Source organism: Oryzias latipes, chromosome 24 (genome assembly GCF_002234675.1).
Source record: "Oryzias latipes chromosome 24, ASM223467v1".
In the NCBI taxonomy this organism is placed as follows: Eukaryota; Metazoa; Chordata; class Actinopteri; order Beloniformes; family Adrianichthyidae; genus Oryzias; species Oryzias latipes.
This window is the reverse complement of record NC_019882.2, coordinates 17,000,054-17,024,302: the sequence shown is the minus strand read 5'-3', so window position 1 is coordinate 17,024,302 and position 24,249 is coordinate 17,000,054. Positions and strand designations below refer to the sequence as shown.

Genomic DNA, 24,249 nt, shown 5'->3' with positions numbered 1-24,249 from the left:
TGATCTGTTTTGAAAACGTTCCCAGTTAACTTTTAATTAGGATTATTCTGTTTTTAAGACAAAATCAAAAACCTGTGTCGTTTTCTAGGACATACTTTCTGCAGAGCGGTAGGAGTTCATTAAAAAAAGACACCTCTCCGAGTTATGGGCAGGACCGTTGGCGTGGAGCAACCATGCTCCCCCTTCTCTCCCCTGTTGCTGAGAGTTCTCTGTTCACATGCTCTCCTGCTCCTTACAGCCCCTCCTCAAACCCCGACCAAACATTACTGGTGCAATGAAAACACCAAAAACATAATTTTCATCTTTGGGTCTTTAACAAATGAAAACTTTATAAAAACATCCAATTCATTCTGTTTAAGTCCAAAACATTACAAAGACATTTCAAGGTACAAATAACAGCACAAGTTGGCATCGCAAGCGGGACTTTCAAGCTCGGACAGAGACTACAGTGGACAGCTGGACATTGCACACAGATGTGTGAAATAGCTTCAGCACCAGCTGGTGTCTCCTGGCTGTCTTTGACAATGAGATGCATTCCTAATGTGACATCTACACCACAGAAAATTGGTCAAAGTCAAAGGCTGAATTAGTTTTGGCAGCAGAAATGTGAGGGATGAAAAGTCAGAGCAGGAGTGTAACAGTGTGAAGTCTGTACTGGTTTAGAAAAGTGAAAAATTTAAATTTGCACGCAGGGCTGTGGGAACAAAATGATGTCATTTACTTCTCAAAATCCTGATTTTGGGGCTACTTTCCACTTGTCCTAAACACACAATACTTAACGGTTTTGTTTCTCATGGAGGTTTGAAAATAAATGCCAATTTGGGGATTTGGAAGGAATTTTTTAACTAAATTGAAATGATGCAGAAAGCAAACATATTACATGCTAAACTCAAATATCTAACATGGACAAACCTTTCTTTTGTATTGGGCCCATTTGATATTCGCTCAATCGCCACACAATCACACCCGTACTTTTCCAAAATTGTCGGAATATGCCAAGTGAGCTGACATTGTAATATTCACATGCCAAACAAGTACACCCAAAATTTTAACACAATTTCAATCTCATATTTAAACACAACACTTAATACTTTACAACTTCAACCTCAGTAGGGTCATCTTCAATTTAAAAAGTGACAGTCTTGATTTTGTTCTGGCTCCAGCCTTTGAAATCAGAAAGCCCCTAAACTGCACAGAAAAGTCATTTTATAAAACCAACTTGACTCCAATATTTCAGACAATGTTTGTGTTTAAAACAAGATGGTCAACATAACTTGTTCCTTTATTGCTCTGAAAATGTCATCAAATCTTCGGTAAAGTGATATGACTCAAGCATGACCAAAAAAAGAAAAATTAAACTAGGGGTGGGTTTTTTTAATGGTTTTCTAAACGAATTTTACCCTTCCCAGCACTAATGTTAGTCCAAAGTGACCAAAAAACAAAATGTTGTTGTGTCCACTCAGGATTTCATACCAGCAGCTAACGCAAGGTAAAAAACAACATAACATTAAAACAAATATGCTTTCAGACTGAACTGCAGAGGCTGGATTAAGCGGGCCATGGGCATTTGGTCGCAGCCAGTTTAATCTTCTTTTCTGATTTAGCACTCAGAGAATAACCGAGGCATACATTTCAACACTGCTTCACACAACAGTACGAGGACACAAATCGACTAAACTATAATGAATTATGACGGCTCTAGATCCCATTAAAAACGATTCCAAGGTATGCATTAAAACTAAGGTTGGATATCTCTTTCTGGAATCCATCCAGTTTAGATCAATGTCAGTCTTACATTTGTATTAAAAATCTAGTTTGCTTGGTTCTAAGAAAGAATTTCTAATAATGCAAAACTTCCAGTGACATCATTTTTGAATGACTAAAAAAAATGCAAGAAATGGCATAAAAATACATTTTGTGATTGATAATTATTGAAGAGGTAGAATGTGTTCACTATTACTAGTAAAGAGTTCTTGAAACTCCATCTAAAATGTCCTCAATAGGTTGATCATTTTAAAAATAGATCTTTTGCGCTTTAGCTGTAAATGACACACTGGTGGTACCACATTGTTTTGCACAGCTGGATATCTTTCTCAGCTCTTATTCTATTAATAGCTTAACGGTGGACTTTAAACATAATGAGCAGACAGTCGGACTTAGACAGTCATCGAGAAATATTAGGGCCATGACGGTGAAATAGACAAGCAGGTTAAAAGGAGATTAGAACCGATCGATTCTCATTGGTAGGCATGTTAAATGTTCGTGATGAGGGAGCATCAGGGTTAGAGTCGCCAAACAGTTTGACTTAAAGGCGTCTCTGCTTAAATGCATTTAAACTTCAAGTCCAAAACACGGCACATCGCCTCTGGAGTATTAGACTCAGATTACAGGATTAGCCTGTGTAAAGGCAGGATAACCGGAGACAAAGTATTTCTTACAACAGGAAATACATTTTTCTACATGACAAACAATTTAGATCTTTTAAAAGTCCCGTGGTGAACAGTTTGGGATTTTATAAACAAAGTTCTTTTAGAGCTTTTATTCTGATTTATGACTATACAGTACATACAAGTGTATTACGAAAATTCATTGCATTCTAGAAAAATGTTTTTTTAAACATTTATTTTTAAACAAAGATTTAAAAAAATCTGACAAGTTGTGTTATGGTCATCATAACTCTCAAATGCTGCGTCATCTTTGATATTTATTAGAGTTAAAAACGGCTCTGTACTTTGTTGCCACGGTGATGCTGCGTCTGCTCCGAAACAAAAATAGCCAATTCAATTAGTCTTGTTGGATAAAGTTGATGACTTTTTTTTTCAAATCTGTCTTTATTACACTAACTCATGATCTCCACTTCTCCTCACCATACAGACACATAAACCCCTTCATCTGGTCAATATGCCCTCTAAACCTGGAGGAACTGCAGGCTAGTTAATTCACAAAGTTTACTGTCACGCTACAACTGAGCGCTCAAACAACAACCTCAATTGTAATCTGGACTGTTGACATGCTCCGTTTCTCAAACAGCAACATTGTTTGTTGAACAAAGCCGGTGTTGATAGAGATGTTTGTCGGAGCAGAGTTGGAAAGATCAATAACTGGTAAGTTGAACTCAGTTCAACCCTTGAAAAACAAAACCTGAACCAAGGAACGTAGAATGTTATCATTAATGATGAGTAGTACTCATCATAGTACGTTCCAAAGTGGATCATCTTGATTAGGTTCCTCAATACATCCCAGTGTTAGATGCATCACATCCTCCACGACAAATTCCCAACTTGCTCCTGCTTTTTACAAATCCGTAAAGGAAAATATGAGTAAAGATTTAGGATTGGGGAGTATGTGGTCAAATGGCAGGGAGGAGAGAGATTAAGAATCAGGTTAAAGGCCTGTTGCTCTTTTCACAAAACAAGGCTGTCAAACTTGTTCTGTAAAGATAATCACCAAGCCACCCCCCTACTCGTGTTAACATTCTTCCACAGGTCAGGCCTTTGAGTGGAGGTTAGACTTGGGGCAATGATGGAGAGCACTTGATGCTCGGTTTAAACTTTACCAACCAGGAGGCAAAGACTCCCTTTACTTCAAACATCTAAAAGATAGAGATTTGTTAGGAAAATAGAAGAACATGAGTCACTTAAAGACCAACTCCAATGGAAATCATAGTTTTGGTGTTTTTAATTGTTTCTTGTAACTTTTTTCCCTATTGATGGAGGACATATGTAAAGCTAATGTTAGCTTGAGGGTGTGAAGGGGTTTAAGTTAGCAGGAGAGAGTGTAAACAGATGGATGTTGGGAAGTGGGAGCAGGCTTACTACTCAGAGGTGAATTTCTAATTAACTCCTTCCGTTCAGAACAATAGATTAGGCTAAAAACGGCATAATCATAATTAAAAGACCACGTGGAATGCTTAAAATAGAGCAAAAGATGATCAGAGTGGGACTTTAACTCTTTAAGTTGGGATTTTAGGGAGTCTGGCCCTCTAACAACTTTTATGACCAATTTTACAAAGCAACAATTAAATTTAGGTCAAATATTACTATGTTTTCCAAAGTGCCACTATAAAATAAATATGCACATTAAAGCAACTAACATTGCAATGAATGGAACATATAGCAATATGCATCAATAAATTGATCAGGGGATAAAATTGTTTACCTTTCCATAAAGAACTGAAATGCCACATATGTTTGATCTGAAACGAGATTTTTCTCCTTTCTGCATGGGAATCAGTTTTCTGCATTTGTGCTTTGTCCGTTGGCAGTTTCAATACAGTCGTACGTAACGCTTGGCAACACAGACATGCACACACCCCAAAAAAAAAAAAGTTAAAATTGAAAACCAAGCCCAAATTTGGACCGTCTTGCTAAATGTGGCATTTTATGGTGACCAGCGACAAATTCTGCCACATTTTCTGGTGCAAGACTTCAATAATTTGAAATCAGGGTGAAAAACCTTTCAGCATCAAAGGAGGCAAGTGAAGCATCTTTCGTTATGCAATTAATGCACAAGCTAAAGGGCCTATACCATGCAAAATCAACTTTTTGAGCTTTTAAGTATAATGTTAATTCCTCATGAAAAACAACCCCAAAGTGGTATTTTAATCCATTCACGCATTTCTGAATATTCCTCTAAAAATCTGCCCTCTGAGCACCATCCCCTCCCAACCCACAAAAACGTTCGGATCCTCACAATGTGACGTAGATAAGTGAGAACAGCCCCTTCCAGGAAGATTCTGCACTGCCAGCTCCGCCTCCAGGCTAACAGACACGTCCACTTTCTCCACTGAGCTAGCAGTGATCGGCAGAATGCTTTCATTTTATATGCACAATATGAACATCCATCTTTGCAAGTTTTGGATGTTTGTTTTTGTGGGAGAAACGCAGACACTCTGCTGAGGCCGCCTCTAGGTTGACGTCATGAAATGGGGAGAGAAAGGCGGAGCCTCAGACATCAAATCGTCTTACTCCTTTTTCTACTCGTCTTACTTCCGAGTAGAAAAAGGAGCTGGGAAAATAATTTGTTTAAGTTTAAGTGTAAGTTTAATTTGTTTAAATTAAACTTAATAATAACTATTTCTTTTAAAAGGCTGCTAGAAGTTGAAGCTGGGGTAACTATGGTGCACTGGGGTTCTGTCCTCTTTCCTTTTTTCCTTTTTTACTTCTACCCTTCCTCTCCTCCATTCTTGATCATAATTTATCATTTAGTTCTCCATGCCTCTGTTTGGTGCAGTGCGATTCATGTATTGTCCCTTTTTTCCTCTCCCCTCCTGGGGAGTGGGAGTGCTTCCAGACTCCAGTTGGCTCATCCGTGCTCCAGTTCCTGACCGTTTACCTCGCCTTTGCTCCTGCTCCTACACCTGGCTGTGGTTCCTGTCTCCGGCTCGACTCGCGCCTTTGACTGTCCCCACAACCATGGCTGGATGAAGCTCGTCTGCTGGACTTTTATATATGTAGTTGTAGATTTAGATAAGTTAATTCTTCTCTAAGATTTCTGGTAAATCGCCTGTCCGTCGTGGGGGAGGATCCCTCCTTCATGTGGGCACCCCTGAGGTTTCTTCGTTTTTTCCGGAATCCGGTTTTTTGGGGAGTTTTTCCTTACCGCGAAGGGGGGTCTAAGGGCAGGGATGCCAGTATAGCTTAGTCAGTTTGTTAGTTCATTTTAGTATTTTTCTATTGAACTCTTTGTATTCGTGATCCTTTTGATTTCATGTTTTACTTCGAAGCCCATCGAGACGACTGTTGTTGTGATTTTGGGCTATACAAATAAAATTGAATTGAATTGAATTGAATAACTAATATTTTATAAAAAATTGTTGTTTAGTGTGCCAGAGGTAATATAATTTCATATACATGGATAGTTTACTCTGAAATGCTTAAGAATGAGATGATATAGGCCCTTTAACTGTCTATCATTTAAAAACTGAAAATAAAAAGATACATGAAAGTTAAAAACAAACTAAAGAGCAAACAATCATTTGGATTTTAAAAGCATAAAGCGGCATTTATCACAATCTTCCATTAAAACAGTAAACATGTACTCAGCTGCTCCGTGTCCCCAAATACTGACGCAGCCCGACAGATTATCAATAAAGCGGCATGAAGAGCACTCTAATCTTTTCCAGGATACCCAGAACTGCTGCAGCTTGTCCTTTAAAAAAATCCCTGCCTCTTCTCCAGTTGCTATGGTAACCAGAGCGGTAGGTAACCAGTGGAAGCTGGTTGGGTGGGTGATTTGATGTAAGCCCCTTGCAATGCACATTACCCTCCTTTTAATCTGTTTTTATGAAAAAAAAGCAAAGAAAATAGGATTGTCTCTTTAATTCAGATGACAAAAACAAATACGTATTCAGGATTACAGGGTAAAAATCTAGATTACCGTCACAATCCTGCCCCCTCCTATAAAGGCTTGGTGCAACTCATGCGACATGCAGAAGCTGACCCAACTGCAAAAGCAGAGGAGAACCTGAGACGGATGAGCAGCGGCAGGAAATGAATGAAGGCGATGAGCTTCCACGCTCAAGGTGACTTTCCATTTCATTGACCTGCTTATTTGCACTCCGCCTCCATCGAGGAAAAGTATGCCATCCTATTCCACACACCCACTTGACACTGATAACAGGCTGCGTTCAATCAATCTGGAGAGAGGGGCTGGTGGGTGTGTGGGTGTGAGAGAGGACACATATTTCCACCAGCACCTCACCCCATCACTGCCGCAGACCGCTCATTACGGGGCATTCCCGGCATAGAAAGGACACCTCTCCCACCATGAAATCGGCCCCTAAGGCTCTATCCGAGCACCTTGTCATCCCCCACTCCTCCTCCTCCTCCCCGTCACCACAGCAACCCGCTTTTCTGCGCCAGCACCTCATAATTAGACAGACATGACACAATCACCTACGTACTGGCGAGAGGAATCCAGCTCGCCTTCTCAGAAGTGATAAAACAAGCCGGCGTCCTGCGACTCCCCTCAGCCTCAACAACTGACTGATAGCCTTTAACCATCTGCTGGTCACATGCAGGCAGACATTCCAGTCAGCAGATAGCCAGCTCCGGCTTCTGCGCCTCATTTTCCTTACATTCATGTGATTATAGGGTAGAAAAGACAGATTCACGGAGCTCGTCTTACCCCGTCCTGCAGTCAGCGTGCCTCTGCGGCTGCGCTTTGGGCATTCCCTTTATGGTGCGAGCTCACTGCAGTATCCAGACATCAGAAAACTACGCTCGTACGCAGAAAGCACATTTCAACCACACGGTTTGTGATCCGCGCCGGTCCAAAGTCCTCCAACTACGAGCAGTGCTTCACAGGGAAATCCCAGTTGGATGGAGGATGCTTGAGTAAAGAGGAGATAAACTCTCCATTCAAAGTGAAACTGATGTAGGTCTTGCAGAGAGCCAGCTGGCCGACGATTCTTTTCTCTGCAGAGCGCCGTGAGGGCAAAGGGGAAAGGCACAGATGTTACTGACTCCATACCACACCCCTTTTCAACACTCCCCGTCCTAATAGGATGCAGCCGAGCGGGGCCACCGCCCAGCTCACTCCCTCCCCCCCCCAGACAGGCTGAGGAGCTTGTTTGGAGAGGGTTTGTTTGGAAAGCTGCGGGAACGCAATAAGCTAAGGTGCAAAGAGACGGGGAGTGTGGCAAGGCTGCTGGACATTCAAAATAAAGTCAGAAGCAGAAAACATAAAGGAGCTCGCTGTGTTCAGAGACTATAGAGTCCCAATGATCACATGACAACAGAAAAAAAAGCTTCAGATAGCAGTTCCTGTATTAACAGACACTCCCACGTGATTTACAGCATCCTCCATGCACCTCGGCTAATTGCTGTCTAACCAAATCCAGCATCCAAAAACATTCCTCCATTACAACACCGGCTTTTTCCGCTTGATCTTGGCAGAACAATAAAGCTTTCAAACTGAAGCCTGCTCATAAAATAAAACATTTTCTAACTTCATAGTATGTTTTTCAAAAAGAAGACAGAAAAGTTTAGAGAGATTCAAAAAGGTCATAAACAAACAACCTCTGTCAGCTTAAAATCTTTTGGCAAAAGCTGGGATTGAAACAATTAGAAAAATACTTTTCTTTCAAATTAAAATAAATCATTCCATCATGAAATAAAAAGATCCAAAAGTTTGGTATTTCAATAGAGTTTGAATAAGAAATTAAAAACTCAAATGTCCTCACTCCAACAAACTGCATTAGTCAGCAGAGAATTGAGCTCTGATGTAATCTTAAAAGTCATCTCATGTACTTTGAAAATAATATTTAGCGCCACAACAAGTGGGGAAAAGCAGACATGTTGTCATAAAAGAACAGACGTCAGACCTGTGCGGTTTACCTATGCAGGTGTTAAAAAAGAGGAGCCGTCAGTCAGTCACTTCATCACAGAAGTAGACATTATTCTGTGTTTGGATCATCTGAAGGAACAGACATAGGAATTTGGTTTTGCTAAATCTCCTTTTGAGTGGAAAACAACGTTACATGAAAAATTCCATCAATTAAAATGTCTGGACGGGTCCTCAAGAGTGTGGCCTGCCCTTTAAGTTAAACTGTAAATGCAGCTGGATTTAATGTAAGTCTGGGCTCAGACACTGTCCAGCCAAAAGGAAGTCATAAATCAAAGCTAAGAGCAAAATATAAACCTTTTATTTTTTAACAGCTTTCAGAGACCAAAAGGTCAGGAAATGGTGCCCATCTTCATCTCCTAAATTCAAAAGGCCACTATTCACAGCAGTATGGGTTTTGGAAATTTCCATGAATCCTGGGTTTCAAAGGTTCAAAAAGCTAACGGCAGTCAGAAATGCCAGGATGGAACGCTGCCTGCAGCTTTAAGATTTCTGAACTCATTCCAGGTCACATGTTTTGGCTGGCTGAGGGAATAGTTTACAATGAAAAGGCACTGCAACTTTCCACATATAGGCGTGCGCACTGGATCCCCAGAACCGCTGTGGAGTGCTGCGTCTCTGCAGGGCTGGCATAACAGACGTGAGTGGGAAGCCTTGCAGTGAAGTCACGACTGCAGCAGTGGAGGCTGCTCAGTCCTGGAGAGCTGCCTCTGAAAAGGTTGTTCTGCAGCTGGAATAACAGGCAGGAACCCGTTCTCAGAGCCGTCCTCTCCAGGTTAGACCTTTGTCCTGTGTCAAAACCCATTTACACTGAAAGGTACAATACGGCCCACTAAAATCAAAATAAGCCAGCATTTCTGACAAATATGCTTTGATTCTGTCTACATTTAACTTTGAAAGTTTCATCTGAAAGCTGCTTTCTTTCTATTTTAATAGACAAAAGGGACATTAAATGTTGTTTGAACAATTTTAAGCTCTTGCAATTGCAGAAGAGAATCATTTACACTGTTGAAAAATAAAAACTTTTACAATAAAATAACTGCCAACTGAAGTTGTCAAATTTCACCATTAAAACTGCATCCACGTGGTAAAAATAAAGTATTGCTTTAATGGTATTATGGTAAAAAAACGGTTATTTTTATGGTTCTTCTTGGGCAATTGTAAATTTTACTGTAATAACAAATGTGTTTATCCTTAAAAGGTGCAATTAGAAAAGACAAACATGAACTCTTACAGTAAAAAACTGACAGCTGAGGTTGCCAGAATTTTGCGATCTAAAGACAATGGCAGTACTTTGATTCATTTTAAATGCTCCACCCAGGAAACAAAAAACTATAGGTGTGTTTTAGAGTGATCAGAATTATCAAGGAGCAGGGGCAATTGAGCTTGAAGGACTGCAATTACACAGAACCTCAGGGCCTTTTCCTGACAAACGGGGGTATTTTAGTGTGAAGACTAAGGGTTGAACCAAAGCCGCAGATTCATGGAAAACCCGATCTGCTGTTTGAGGACATGCAAAGGACAGGCTTCCTATTAGGACCTACGTGATATGAGCCAGCAGAACTAAAGTGCATCCACATGTTCCCCTCAGGGTGGGGCAAAAATAAATCCATAAGCTTCCAGCGGGCTGCCCTTTACTTATAAGAGAGCTCCATCATTCACGAATGAAATGACGAGATTAGAAAGAGTTTCAGTGGTCTCCAACCCACCCTTTAATTACTCCCCTGAATTAGGTCCGGTCGCAGAAGCCCACACAACCTTCTGGATCCAAATATAAAACCAAACAAATGTAAACATTGGAAGGCAGTCAAGGAAAACAATTCGGGGCTCAAATGTTGAGCAAAAACACCAGCAGGAAAAGAAGCATCTGCAAAAAATAAAAAAATAAACATTTGGAAAAAGGTAGAATTACAACAAAGACACTTCAACAGAAAACGCACAAGTGTTGTGCAGGTGTCATAAAAAATCAAACCAGCACATCCTGACTCATTTGTTTGCTGTGGCATATAAAAAAAATGTTTTTTTTCTTTTCTTTTCAAAGAATCACGTTCTATAAAGAAACGTTTAATCTTAAAGAAAACAAACAAAAAGCTGTTTGACTGAGAACAATTTATACACATACAGCCACCTCTTCTTCTGAAAGACCCACTCCGATGAAAATTGTCTTTTTGGTGTTATTAACATGTTCTGGTGGGATTTTTCTGATGATAGGGCACATATAGAAAAAAAATTCAGATTGAAACTGCGTTTGAGTGTTTATTTTTTAAAACGTGGGGAATCAGAAACAGATGACAAAAATGTAGACTGAAAAAGCTTGTAGTTGTTACAAACCAACTATAAAGCGGTGGGCCACAAGCTCCCTGCTCCACTCTGAAGACAAATAGATCCATGAGCGTCTTTGTTTTCCTCATCTGAGCTGGAATCTGGATCAAAACAGTAATACTGGATAGCTCTGATATTGCTCAACATTTTTGTTGTACTGCTAATGTTAGGTTGGTGGTGTGAGGGGCTGTAAGCTAGTGGGAGAGAGTATAAACAGATGGACGACTGGAAATGAGTGGGATTACTCCGCACCAACAGTCCCGCCCACAATTTGGAGGCAAATTTCTAATGAACTCCTGCCGCTCTGCAGAAACTTTTTCCTAAAAATGACATTAATCGTACTAAAAGAACAAAGAGAACAGTTTGAAAAGAGATCAAAAGATGGGTCTTTAAAGATGGATGTGTATACTGTGCATATAAAAGGAAAGTGTTTGACCCAATCACCGCTAGCTCAAAGGAAAGTGTGAACAATATAAATCAATATATATGATAACATATTTGATAACATACTACTGTTCTCACGCGTCACAATGTGACAACTCACTCGTTTTCGTGGACTGGGAGGGGCTGGTGCTCAAGAGCGCAAAATGACGCTTATTTATAAGGAGGAATGAACATTACAATACCATAAAGTTGATTTTGCATGATATAGGTCCTTTGAAAGAGTACGAAACCTTGGTTACACTTCAAAAACCAGCACACAAATACATTACAGACATCACAAGAACAAACAGACAAACTAAAGAGAGTATTACTAATCCAACATAATCCAATCTCTGTTCTGTCGGCTCAGAAAGTGACGTGAATGTGCATATTTGCGTCTTTACAGCCGTGCTGGGACGCATGAATGACTCCTCCGTTCAAAGGTGAAGTTTAAGGTGAGGCAAAGTTGGCACACAACCCATGGCTCTTTTGAAAGGCAAGACAGATGATATACAAGCTGCTTATCTGCTGTCATAATCTCAGAGCAGGAAAACAACACAAGGCAGGACGCCGAAGATGTCATAGTCCCAAAAAACTCAACATTATATTAGGTAAAGTAGAACAAAGAGAATAAAGAAAAAAAAGATGAGACCACTTCTTAACATGATTGACTGAACAGCTTTTGCTGCCGGGGATGTCTGAGCCCTCTCAAGTTGGTTTATTCATTAAAAAGCCAAACACTGGGAATGTCTGAATGATTTACCTATCAGAGTGAGGAATCACAAAATCATAGAACATTGGTCTTTTGGAGGACAAACTATGTCCCTATACAGCAATATGAAATACCTACACAACCCTTTATGGTCTTTCTGGGCTGCAACCATTGACTGTTAAAGAGAACCAGACGTGACCCAAAGCAAATGGTTCACTTCCTGCTCCAACGACATGAAGTCAATTCAGTTGCCATTTTTTTTCACGATACAGATGCTGCCATGTTGAAGCCAAGACGACTTTGATTAACAATGATTGGTCCGAGTCAGCCTGAGTCTACATCTCTATGGCAACTACTCTCACAAATCAAGAATGAGTATGTTAGAAGGCCACACCCCCATCACTTGAAAGCAGGCTCAAGAGATTGAAGGTTTGAAGTGAGACCACATACGTTTGTAGAGGCTTTGATTGGCCGGTTTATAACATGAATAAATTGCACTACAGAAAAGTTGACCGCGACTCCTGCTGCTTCATCATCGCGTGATCAAAAATCCCACACCGTCACACCTCTAGTTTATTGTGGGACACAAAAAAAATGCAACTTCTCCAGTACCGATAGCAGAACCGTTGAGGTCAGATCTTACGGATACTGCTGTCTTGAAGAATGTTGCCCCAGGGCTCGTTCAATACCGGGGCTCGGTACCCATCCCTAGGAAAGGGGCACGGTGGTGAACAATCACCGAAGCGGTCGCTTTGCATATAGCCAAAGACATGGTACCCATTAGGCCTGCACAATATACCGCAAATTTATCGTTATCGCGACATCAAGCTGTGCAATATGCCTACCGCAAAAGACGGCGAAAATCGCAATAAATGGTTACCTTGACCCTTGTGCTATCCTAGACACTTTACCATTGGGAGTTGGGTCATCTAGACCCACTAGACAGTGCTCTGAACCTCTTTTCTACAATGATTTGTGATCTTCACTGGTGTCCATGGATTACATGAAATCTTTCCACCTTTATCCACCTTTGTCATGGTAGGGAGAACACGTCAATGTAAGAGGGGGGTCATCTAAGATAGCACAAGGGTTAAATGTGCTAAAACAAACTCATGGCAGCTTGAAATATTGAATAAATGAAATAAATCCCTTTATGCATTTAACCAATAGGAAGGACACGTTTACGCTGTTGATCAATCAAATGAGCCCTTTTATGTTTGAGGTTTGCCTCCTATGTCGACAAGAGTCATTTGGAGTATAATTTTTATGCTGTTGCAGTGAAATGGAAATTATGTCTTTGGTTGGTTTGATATTTGTTTATATACCGCAAATTATATCGTTATCGCAATATTAATCACCAATATCGCATATCGCAAGTTTTCCTCATATCGTGCAGCCCTAGTACCCATATATACCGTGGACAAGACAGGGTTTATTAATTGAATAAAACCTTAGACCCCAGATATGAGCTGTTTTGTTAATCCTTTATAAAATGGTGCTACTCTCAAGGTGAATGTTGGTGTCCTTTTAGTCTAGACAACAAAGTGTGACTTAAAACACAACTGGGACTTTGATTCCAAGAGTGAGTTCATTTATTTATTATTCATCCAAGAAATGAGGGTTACTTTTTTCTTGTGTTAAATAATGATGAAATAATGATTAAATAAAAGCAAAATCTGCTTTAAGTTGTCTGCCGTTTGTACTTATTGCTTTCCTTAAGTGTGTGTGTGTGTGTGGGGGGGGGCTCGGGGGAAAAAAAAAACGGAAATCGCATTAAAAAAATAAAAACCTGAGATTTTATTTTTATGCCATATCGCCTAGCCCTAATGTTTATCTGTTAGTTGTTTTTGATTGTTTGTTTGTGAACATTAATTTCAGTGTCCATCAATTTCAAGGCTGAAGCAAAAATAATCTATAATCTAGATTTTTGGGGCCTTTTTTTTTTTTAGGATTCTAAATGACCATGGAACAGATCAGAAGGGGTAACGCTGTCACTTCCTCCTTAAAGCTGGTTAAAAAAGGAAAGTGGATCCAATGCAATTCACAGAGTAACCATTACATGGATGACTACTAAAACACGCATGACCCAGTGCACTTCAATGTAATTCAGACAAATTCAGGAATTTCTTCTTGAGGTCACTTTTATCCCATTTATAACATTACCTTTGTCATAACAATTTGTAGGGATGAATTTCACCTACAAAATACTGAATTTATTTAAATTAGCTTCACAGGATTAAAATTTAATTACCAATATGATTAAATATTATTTTCTTAATTTTCCAAAACAGAATAACTTTTCAAAAATCTATTAAAAAATAAAGACATGTGGAAGTTTTTTTCCATACAGTTAGTAAGTCATCAAAAAATAAGTATAACAAGTATTTTCCTGAAAGAAATTCAGGAAAATACTTTGAAGTAAAATCATTGTTGGATTATTGTTGGTGCCGGTTCTTGAGACTGAAAATGATATGTTGCAATTTCTGAAACCCCCTTAACATTTTTATGTTTTATGAAGACTAACAAATACAGTTTACAGAAATGATCATTTCTTGAAAAACAGTTAAGGCGCATGTCGCTGATGAGGTGAGATTGCATGGCTCTTTCAAAGTCTGCATCCCAGCAATGCAGTCATACAGGATGCGACAGAGTGGAAACCAGTTCATCTATGGCCTGCAGCATAGCAACAAAACCACTGAAAACCAAACCAATAAACTGAAAATGTGCATTTGTTCCCTTGTGTTGTGCAGATGGCATAAGAGGGGATTTTGAAGGGAAGTTCAACATATAAATACTTCTGCTTGCCTCTCTGCACATTGATATTAATAAAGTCCTGAAAGACATTCTCTAAAATACTTTTTTTCTCTGCAGCATGTTGGAACCTGAGCAAACTTTCTGCAGGGCAGGAAAGCCTTGGCACTGCAGGAAGAAGCACGCTGCGCTTTGGCACGGCCTACTGCTGGATCCCATGTCGGCCTGTTAATCAACACAACCTTTTTTGGCCTGGAGGGGGGCCGTGGGATCAATTGACGAAAAGCGAGCGAGTGAATTCAACAAAGTCGAACGCCGACTGCAGCTCGGAGCTTAACGTCTGCAAAAGAAGGGTATCCATCCAGGGTTCATACACTAATGTAAAGCTGCTCATCCTCTTCACAGTGAACATGTAGCAGGTGTCTGGATTCATAACATTTGTTGACTCAACTTGACCCATGTTTAAAATGATCATTTTATTTTTTTTGTCCTGTCCAGCAAATGAATAGACAGATTGCAGCCAAGTGCCTGTTGTGATGGACACACACTCCTTCAAGTGTGTTCATGTAAACCCCTTTTGTAACTGAAGCTGAAGTTTATGTATTGGAAGACTTGGGAGAAACCTGTTCCGAGTCAAAGAACCAAAAAGGATGTGTCGCATATTTTCCCAAACGCATAAGCTTTGAGTGTGTCCCTTTCAGAGTTAACTCTGGGCATCCGTGATCTCATCAGAGTGGAATTGCAGGAAATTCCTACAGAAATTGGACATTTTATCTGAATTAAAGCAGGTTTAAGCAATTTTGTGCATTAAGATTAAAGCAAGTTGACGAGATATAACGCAGGAAACGATGTGAAGTTCATCTTTTTATGATGCATGAAGGGGAACTGATGTCTGACATAAAGCTACCATGGAGACAGTTGGAAACTTGACATAAAGAAATGTAAAAGGCAAAAAACTCACAGACGCAGAGAAATGTTAGTGCTTCATCCCACTTTCTACCACTTTGGAAATAAATATGAAGACAAACGTTTGTGTGTGTGTGTGGAGGGGGGGTGTAAGAGGTGGCCCCAGGACTGAAACATGAATCCACCCTGGCCTAGTGAACGCCTCCTCCCACCCTCTCAAACCAACAACTTTAGTCATGGGACTCCCCCCTCACACGTGCACACACACTAACACACTCAAGCGCAGGCAGGACGGGACCCGCATGCTCCCTTTGTTCAGACTCCCTTCATAGCAGCACTCTCTGCATATCTTGTGGCTGAGAAACCACACTGATCAGTTTTGATTCCCCATTGTCATGGTAATGGAGGTTGTTTTTTTTTTTTTCCACTTTGCCGGGACGGCAGGGCCTTTCTATGTTAATAACTGAAAACATCCGCAACACTAGTTTGCCTGCTGAACAATGACATGAACTAAACACTTCCATCAAAAAACAAAAAAAAAAAACAAAGCAGAAGAATAAACACGGTCCAAAAGTGGACGCATCATCCAGTACAAAAAGTAAACATTTAGTGGGGTAAAAATTGCTACGACTACAGAATGTAAAAGAATAAACGGGTCTTTTTCCTCTTTTTCTTAGATCAGAATCGCCTGTCCTGCGTGAAACCTGAGGCGACCTTCAAGCTCACAAAATACTAGCATATCTATCCAATTCCTCATCTCTGACCACAGCACAAGAAGTGCCGGCTCTTATTGTAAAAACCCATCGTCCTAATCTAACTGTTATTCTTTTGCAGATGGACAAACTATAGCCTCTAGTAATGAAAGTGACTGATCATTCAAATGTGACCGTTTGACTCTTTTGTTAGATTATGAACACCTTTTCAAGGAATGTAAAGATAAAAAGTCAGGTTTGACTGAAAAGTCTCAGAAAGTAGCTCAGCCTGTACTGTGGTCCTCTCATGGGTACATGTTCAGATGGCTCACAATCCAGCTTGATAGGTCACCCAGATCCAAATATAGAAGCAAAAGATCTGAGGCCAAGGCGGATTTCTCTAGAGGAAGAGCCACTTCATGCTGAGAGACCAAAATGTTGCAGTTTACACCCAAATAAACCTCAAAAAAACAGTTCTTGGAGTCTGTGAGGCAAATTCAGCTGTTTCAATGAAGAAAAGCAGGAAAGAAGACCGTGAAAAATCCATTATCCACAAAGACGGCTGAAATCTGTCAGCTCACAGCAGCTGGACGCAGACTGAGAGCCTTTTAACCTTTGAACAATCTTGGGGGGGGGGGTCAAGATCCAGCGCATTGGAAATGGATACTCAGTGTGCAACCACGTATGTCTGCATTTAAAGCAGATCGTATCATGTCACCAATCACCATCTTTTCTAAATGAATGCTTTCTCCTAAACAGAGAGATAAAAAACATCAACACACATTCATGTAAATCTACAACTTTGAGGAGAGGCTGCTTAGCTGTGACAGCAAACCAGCCGTATCCTGACATGTCTCGTCGTGTTTGCAGCTCCTTAAAAAGATGAACTCTGATGGTTATTTGGGATTCTTAACATTTTTGCTGTTGTTTTTGAACTTTTTATTCAGAAATCTGTTTAGCTCATGACAGGATGTTTTTGGTTTCAGGTAAAGTTTTTTTTAACCTTTTAACAAAAGATGTTCAGAACAAGAATTTCTTCAAAAGTAGGTCTGAACATACAGATCTACAGGACGGTTTGCCATGAAGACCCTCCAAAAATGAAGCTGGCTCATGGGTGGGGTCAACAATGGCTGTCCAGGCCAGTTGTCCTAATAGTGCGAACAAGTGCAAAGATGGGCCAGACTGGGGGGTGGGTGTGGCATGGCAGGGGTGCCATGGTGACAGGGCGGGCCTCAACAGAGAAGGGATGCTAAATGAGGCCATTGTCCAGCCCAAGTGAAGCACACCACCCAAAGAATGGTACATTGAATCAGCTAACGGGCCCATTGTGGCGGCACTGCTGCCGGCCCACGTTCATCCACAAGATCCACCGCTCATCAGACGGACATGGTGTGATGTTACAACATGAAACACACACACTGGCTGGGAATGGCAGGAATGACTATGACCTACAGTTCAAGATCGCTAACCAGAAGAACAGCTGGATAAATCCACCTGGGATCTCCAGCTCCTGTAGGCTTGACGAGTGATGCAGCTAAGATCAGGAAAGAGGATGAAAACTGCCAAGTCAACAAGCCCTAACAAAGGTGTAGTGTTTTTCTACGTTTACACCAGGCATGTGACACCCGTTCAAGAACGTGACAAAAGGGCATTCTTGAACCCACATCTCGTGAATCTTGCTCTAGATGTTCTCTTTTACAGCTCTATTCCAACATGTGAAAGTGTCATAATTCCAGCCGGACACATACCGCAAATATTAATTTCTCCCACATGATCAACTTTCTAGCGTTAGCATTGCGTGGATTAAAAGGGACCCCATCCTGAGGCACTAACCAATCCCTGTCCATGATTAGTCAAAGTTCAACTAGTTCCATTTTCAACCTGCAATCAATCACTTTGTTTCGATCGAGTCCTGAACCTTACGCTTGGTCTGTACTCAGACTGGCATCAAGCTGCCCATTCTGTTACAGACCAAAGCTTGTAAACAAAACCACGTACTGCTTCATGTGCCGCTCCTACACTTGTTTGTGGATCCAACCTCTGGCTCGTCTCGCGCCCCCAGGCTTCCGCCCACTCATCTGGATGAAGCCTATCTGCTGGACTATTCAGACATGTAGTTGTAGAGTTAGATACGCTAATTCTTCTCTAAGAGTCCTGGTACAATCACCAGTCTGACATCCCTGAGGTTTCTTCTTTTTTTTTTTCCAGAATCCGTTTTTTTAAAGGGGTTTGTCCTTACCGAGAAGAAGGGTCTGAGGGCAGGGATGCCCAGTTTAGTTTAGTCTGTTTGGTTTAGCAATTACCTATTCAATTCTATGACTTTATGTTTTTATGATTCATGTTTATTACACAGTTACTGGTGTGAAGCCCATTGAGATGACTATTGATGTAATATTGGGCTATATAAATAAAACTGAACTGAATTGAATTAAAGATCTCGTCAGTCATTGGCCATGAACTACGAGGGCGGGTTAAAACAACAAGAGGAAGACTGACACACTGCGCTTTAAAATCCTTTTTAGGACAGTTAACATATTAACACCTTGTACATCAATGACCAGTTTGGGGAACAACACTTTTTACTTGTTACTTTGCTACGGCAGAGCCGTGCTGCAAGGCGGTTGCTGGCAAGCAGACGTGCCGTGTGTGCTTTAACTCAGAGGATGCTAGCAACTGCAGTGATGAGGAGACGTGAAATTGGGGGTACGCTAGGTGTTTACCACATATAGATTGTCGGAAGCAGTAATGTGTCATTAAAAATTGTTTTGATGAGTCTGCATTCATCCGACCACATTTCAATACGTTGTTGTGTCTCCTTGTTGTGGTGTTATGGCGTTATTTTAAGAGAAATCTGTTACAGAAACTACAAGGTAGCTTTTGGGGTCATGTTACAACACGCGTGCCGCATAACGAGACACAGAAAAGCATGTAGGAAGTGTTTTCAGCGCTGTAAAAAATAAACGTTTTAACAAATAAACAGTTGGACTCTTTTTTTCTGTTTGTTAACACGACAATCGTTGCTTTATATTTGTCCGTGGCTCATCTGTTGCTACATTCCTACTCTGTTTACATCAGCTACGGTGGCTGTTTTGGTTCAGTTGTCCCGCTCCGAGGACGGATTGTATTTAGACTGAGCAAAGCCAAGCTCAGTCTGATTGGAAACAAACCAAGACCACCTCCATAGATGGGTCAGAGAGCAGTTCCTGGTCCCGGATCAGGGTCCACTTGGATGTATTCAGACTGAAAATTTGCTCCGGATCATCGGGGGAAACAAACTATGGTTCACTTAAAGCGGACCAAATGTGTCCCAGTCTGAATAAACCCTGAAAGCCCATTCTGAACTCGTTTTTTTTTCCCCCAATGCTTTTCATCATCTGGGTTAAAACTGAATCCAAACAAAGAAGCAAGTGGGGCTGTGCTAGAGTGTAAAACAGTCAGCTGTCAATCAAAAAAGACGCACAAAGTCTTAAGTTTTCATGAAATTTTTTTAGCCTGGATTAGCTCAATTTAAAACCAGGCTCTAGAACAGCTCGGGTCAAGGGTGAAACTGGCAGGTCGTGGGTTCTAATCCATGGTCAGGTCATACCAAGGACTCCTAAAACTAGGAACCAATTCTTGAGAATGACTATTAAGTTGGCTGGAACTGTCGCTCATTGCAGAGGATGGGTCAAAAGAAAAGAACAAATTTCACCCCCCTAGGTGGGTGACAATTGATGGGCTTTAACTTAAAACTGTTCATTTCTGTGGTTAAAAAAAAAAAAAAAAAAAAAAAAAAAGACTACTGGTTACTTTAAACTTCGGCTAGCTTCAGTTACATTTCAATTTCAAACAACTTTCAATCTGGAAGTCAAGAGACACACAACCTTAAGGCCCGTACAAACCGGGACGAATATTCGCCAGGCGTTATTCGCCAGCGTTTTTCGCCACGTTTTTTGTGTTCACACCCAGGCGATTTTCGCTGACGATGAGCCGAGCAAACATGCAATTTCATTCCCTGACATTAGATGGTGCTTAATGTAAACAGAAATACTCCTGTACACAAGGTGGCGCTGCGCAACTTTACGCTTCTTAAAGTCGCTTTTCGCTCAGAAGAAGAGAGCAAGTATTTACACGCTTGTCAGAATCAAACAAAGAAAACATGAATATTTCAAGCACCAGTAGCTCCAACTGGTGCTTGGTTCGGGGATATTTTAAAATGTCCGTCATTATTTCTTCGCGGCAGTGTAGACGCTACTTGGCGTCTATCTTCTTCGCTGGTATGTGTGCTCAGAAAGGCAGTTTGATGTTTGAGCGCCACCAAGTTGTGTTTTACTGTAACTTCAGAAGTTCCAGACACGTGTGCAAAACCGCCATTCTCATTGGTCGAATAGATTTCGACGCAGCGCGTCAAACCAAAAAAACGAACCCGAGGCGTTTTTTAAAAAGTGACGCTTTGACGCGTGGCGTTTTTTCGAATCGGTGTGCACACTCACATTGGTGCCCTTTATTTAGTCACGAGGCGTTAAACGTCGGCGAAAATCGCGTGCGAAATTCATCCCGGTGTGAACCGGCCTTTACACCGTCACTGACGTGTGAGACTAGCAGCAGAAAAAGATATCAATCTGGAAAATTAAACCATTGAACCAGAGCAGAGCAGAGAAAAGGTCAAGCTGAGAAATCTAAAGGGAACATTTAATCCAAGTTGACTTCTGGTATGTTTACGGACTGGATTAGCTACCTTTTCAAAGTTTTTTCTCAGCAAATACCAACTTCAGTAAAATATAGACCCAAACACCAAAGGTTGAAACTGGTTAAACAAGATGCCAAGTTTTCAAATGAGAGTAATAATCAAAGCCCTCCCGATTTATCTTCTCAGAACAAAGCTCATGTTTTAAACACAGTTTTTACAATTAAACGATTTGACAGCATCGACTAATTCTTTTATTGATCCTTTGCTGGAAAACTCAGCATCACAGCTGCAGTCTTTGTACAAAAACAGCAATCGTAGACGTGTGCGGTTTAGCACCTGCCTCTGTATATTAACGCCACCACAACATTCGGAAACCTCAGTGACAGATGGTGGTCTTAAGGGCTCAGCTGTGTTACTGCCACTCCTCAATGACTTCCAGCACTGCAGGAATCACAGCTGTGATCCTCCCCCATGCTGTTGTCATTCTGCTTTTCTAGTATGAGCTGCTCTACAACACATCAGAAACAAAGCAGGTAAGATGGATATTCATTTATTGTGTAGACTAGCACTTTTAGGGATGTAGAATATTGAATCAATCCTTTTAATGATGTCAGGCATTCCTGAAAACAAAAAAACTGCAGCAGAACCCGGCTTAACTCGAGGAAATAATGTCTTCAGCTGTGTTTGAGATCTCTGAAAAGATAACAAGCCGAGCCACCAACCTGTTAAGGCGCAGGCAGAGGCTGGGATTTGCTCATGAGAAAAGCACGAAGACACAATAACACTTTAGACAGATAAACACACCCATTAGACACCCTGAACACTCTGGCATTCAGGCACTTAAGACGGTATGTCCAAACACAACATGAGTCATCCGAAAAAAGTAAATTATTTGCGTTTAAATCGGTACAAAAGGTGTAAATCGGATGCCTTTATTTTGAAAATACCAAAACACTATAGTCATCAGGCTGCAACCCATAAGCCAATATTTTTGGATGAACAAAGTTGCACCACATGCTAATTATCTGCACCCCTTACAGAAAAACAAGATACGCAATTCCAACGTCCAGGCGTGTCAGAGCCAATCTGGTCCCTGTCTGCACCTCCACACCATGGACCAAACAACGCCGCCGCCGTCAGACCTCAATATTTACAGTGAAAACACTCCTGCAGATCAGCAGCAGCTCATAACAAGCACACACAGGCCCCTTCGCCACTGCTGAGGGCCTTAATTCCTGGGAATGTGTAAGCCTTCTGATAAGATCCTCCAAAAAGTCCAGAAACAAACCAACTGCCGTCCATGTGTCACGATGACCCCAAGAAACTGAAATAATCCTGTGTGGGCAAACCTATTGTTTCCTGAATGAGGAAGTTAACATTTGAAATTGAACTGATAAAAAGATCATACATCCATGGCAAATAAAAGAAGAACTTTTAGAGGAACGCTGTTTTTTAATGAAAAGGTCGGTTTATGAATACATTACATGTAAATATTTATGTACGAACATTTATTTTGAAAATCTTTATCATCAGGGAAAGAATTCAACATGAAAATGAACTCAAATAGTAGCTTATTTGAGGGTTTATTCACATTATTTTTAAGAATCAGCTGTAAACAATTAATGAAAAAATAATGAGGTTTGAAATAAAACCAGTTGTGGTGATTTTCTCTTCTCGGACCCCTGGGGCTCCAGGTATAGTAGACAGACAGGTAAGGAAGGGTTCCACAAAAAAGTCCCCCCGAAAAAAAACAGTTTGCAAATATACATGCAAATCAGACCAATCAGCCGCTGCCCGGCGCCTTACAGCCCACGTCCCGATTAAAAGCAGAAACTTGCTGGCGGTTGGGCTCCATGAAACCGACAAAGCAAACAAAAAGCAGGAAAAAAAACACACAACACGGCCGCCTCACCGGCGCGGAGGTCAGCACCGACACCTCACCGGCCCGCTGAGGCTTCAGCCTGCTTTAACGTTCTTTTAGCAGGAAGAAGAACTCACCTCGACAAGTTTACATTTCTGTTCGTGTCCGTGGGTTCATCTGACACCGAAAGCAAAGCCGCGGAAAACATGCAGTGTCCGGACGGCTGGGAGACGATTCAGCGACTGGTCGGTCCGGGCTGCGCGTTAGGTCATCGCAGTACTTTGGCAAGTTATGCGCATGCGTCTTTTCTCTCCTTAGAACCAAGGCTTTCTGGGATTTGCAGTTTATTCAACAAGATTAGGTTATCGTTACAGGTTTGTGAAAGATTTAGCTTTAAATGACTTTCCTGATTTAGTTTTTATTTGTTGCGCTCGTCTTTATTCTCAACAAATATACAAAAACAGCAAACATCAGATTTGTTTTCAGGATAGTTAAAATAAACTAGTTAAATTAAATTAAAATATCTTTTGACATTTTGGTCATTGTTTTTTTGGTTTTTTTGTATTTTTGTTTTATGTTTTTCAGGTTTTCATTCATGATTTGAAAATAAATACATTTGTATGATTATATTGACATGATCTAATTGTTTAGCACGTTTCTGTCTAAAGGGATTGTATTGCAATATTATTAAAATTTTCCGCAAATTATAAATATAAGCTAAATGTAAAGGGGAAAAGGTGGTTGCGAATCCTAATTAGCATTATAAATAAGTGTATTTCTTTTTATTCAGAATACAAGTATAGAAATAAAGGTATCTCAGTTTCAAGCAATCTTGGCTTTCTCTATTTTTCCAGACATAAGCATTTAGTCAATGGACACAACCCAGCTGCGCCCTCTGCTGGCCAAAAATATAGCTATTCAATTCAGCCTGTAACGCTTTTTGTATTTAATTATTGGGAAAAGAAATTACGATTATAATTTGTTGTTTGCGTTAGGCATTAAATCGAAACTTTGACAATTGTTTCCTCCTATTATATTAGACACATCTAATATGTTTAAGAATCAGAAATGGATCTGAGCCTTTAATTTAACATCGGGATTGTTTGTTTTTCTTCAGGTCCATATTTTTATCATCTGCTGAACATTTTTGTTCCATTAAAAAGCTTAAAACCTGCAATACACAGGAATCTGACTCCACACTCCTTGTATAAATGAATAATTGCACGAAAGAATGGAAAAATCCAAACAAGTGCACATTTTAACCTACTTTTTGACTTTAAGATGTAACATAGTAATTCCAGAATATGGTTTTGTACTCGTAAACTTCTATTTCCAATAAACATGAAGTTAACCAACAAACTTAAGAAAATAAAAGCACCAATTTCAAAAAACAACCTCACACCTAAACGCAAAAAAATCAACTTTGTAATTATCTTTATAGAAACAAATTATTTAAAATTTAAACATTTAAAGGAAACATAGTTTAGCTATCTGTAATGCTGCAATATGGGGAACCTTTTAAGTGTGAAAAATGAACAGAACTGAAAGAAATGATCAGACACACAAA

At 40.4% G+C, this 24,249-nt stretch overlaps 1 protein-coding gene and 1 long non-coding RNA gene across 4 annotated transcripts in view; one reads left to right on the top strand and one right to left on the bottom strand.

Moving 5' to 3' along the window:
* The window catches only part of daam1 (dishevelled associated activator of morphogenesis 1), a 48,437-nt gene extending 25,481 nt beyond the window's left edge, over window positions 1-22,956 (bottom strand). For 2 of the 3 annotated variants that reach the window (XM_023952725.1, XM_023952727.1), the window contains exon 1: window positions 22,820-22,956. The gene's annotated coding sequence lies outside the window, so the exon portion shown is untranslated. Of the gene's footprint in view, window positions 1-7,128; window positions 7,437-22,819 lie in introns of those variants that run through there. The other variant, XM_023952726.1, reaches the window with a different exon arrangement.
* Window positions 8,225-15,396, top strand: LOC111947054. Its single transcript, XR_002872847.1, has 2 exons — window positions 8,225-9,121; window positions 14,675-15,396. It is a non-coding gene; the product is annotated as an uncharacterized LOC111947054 (long non-coding RNA).
* Window positions 22,957-24,249: the final 1,293 nt, after the last annotated feature.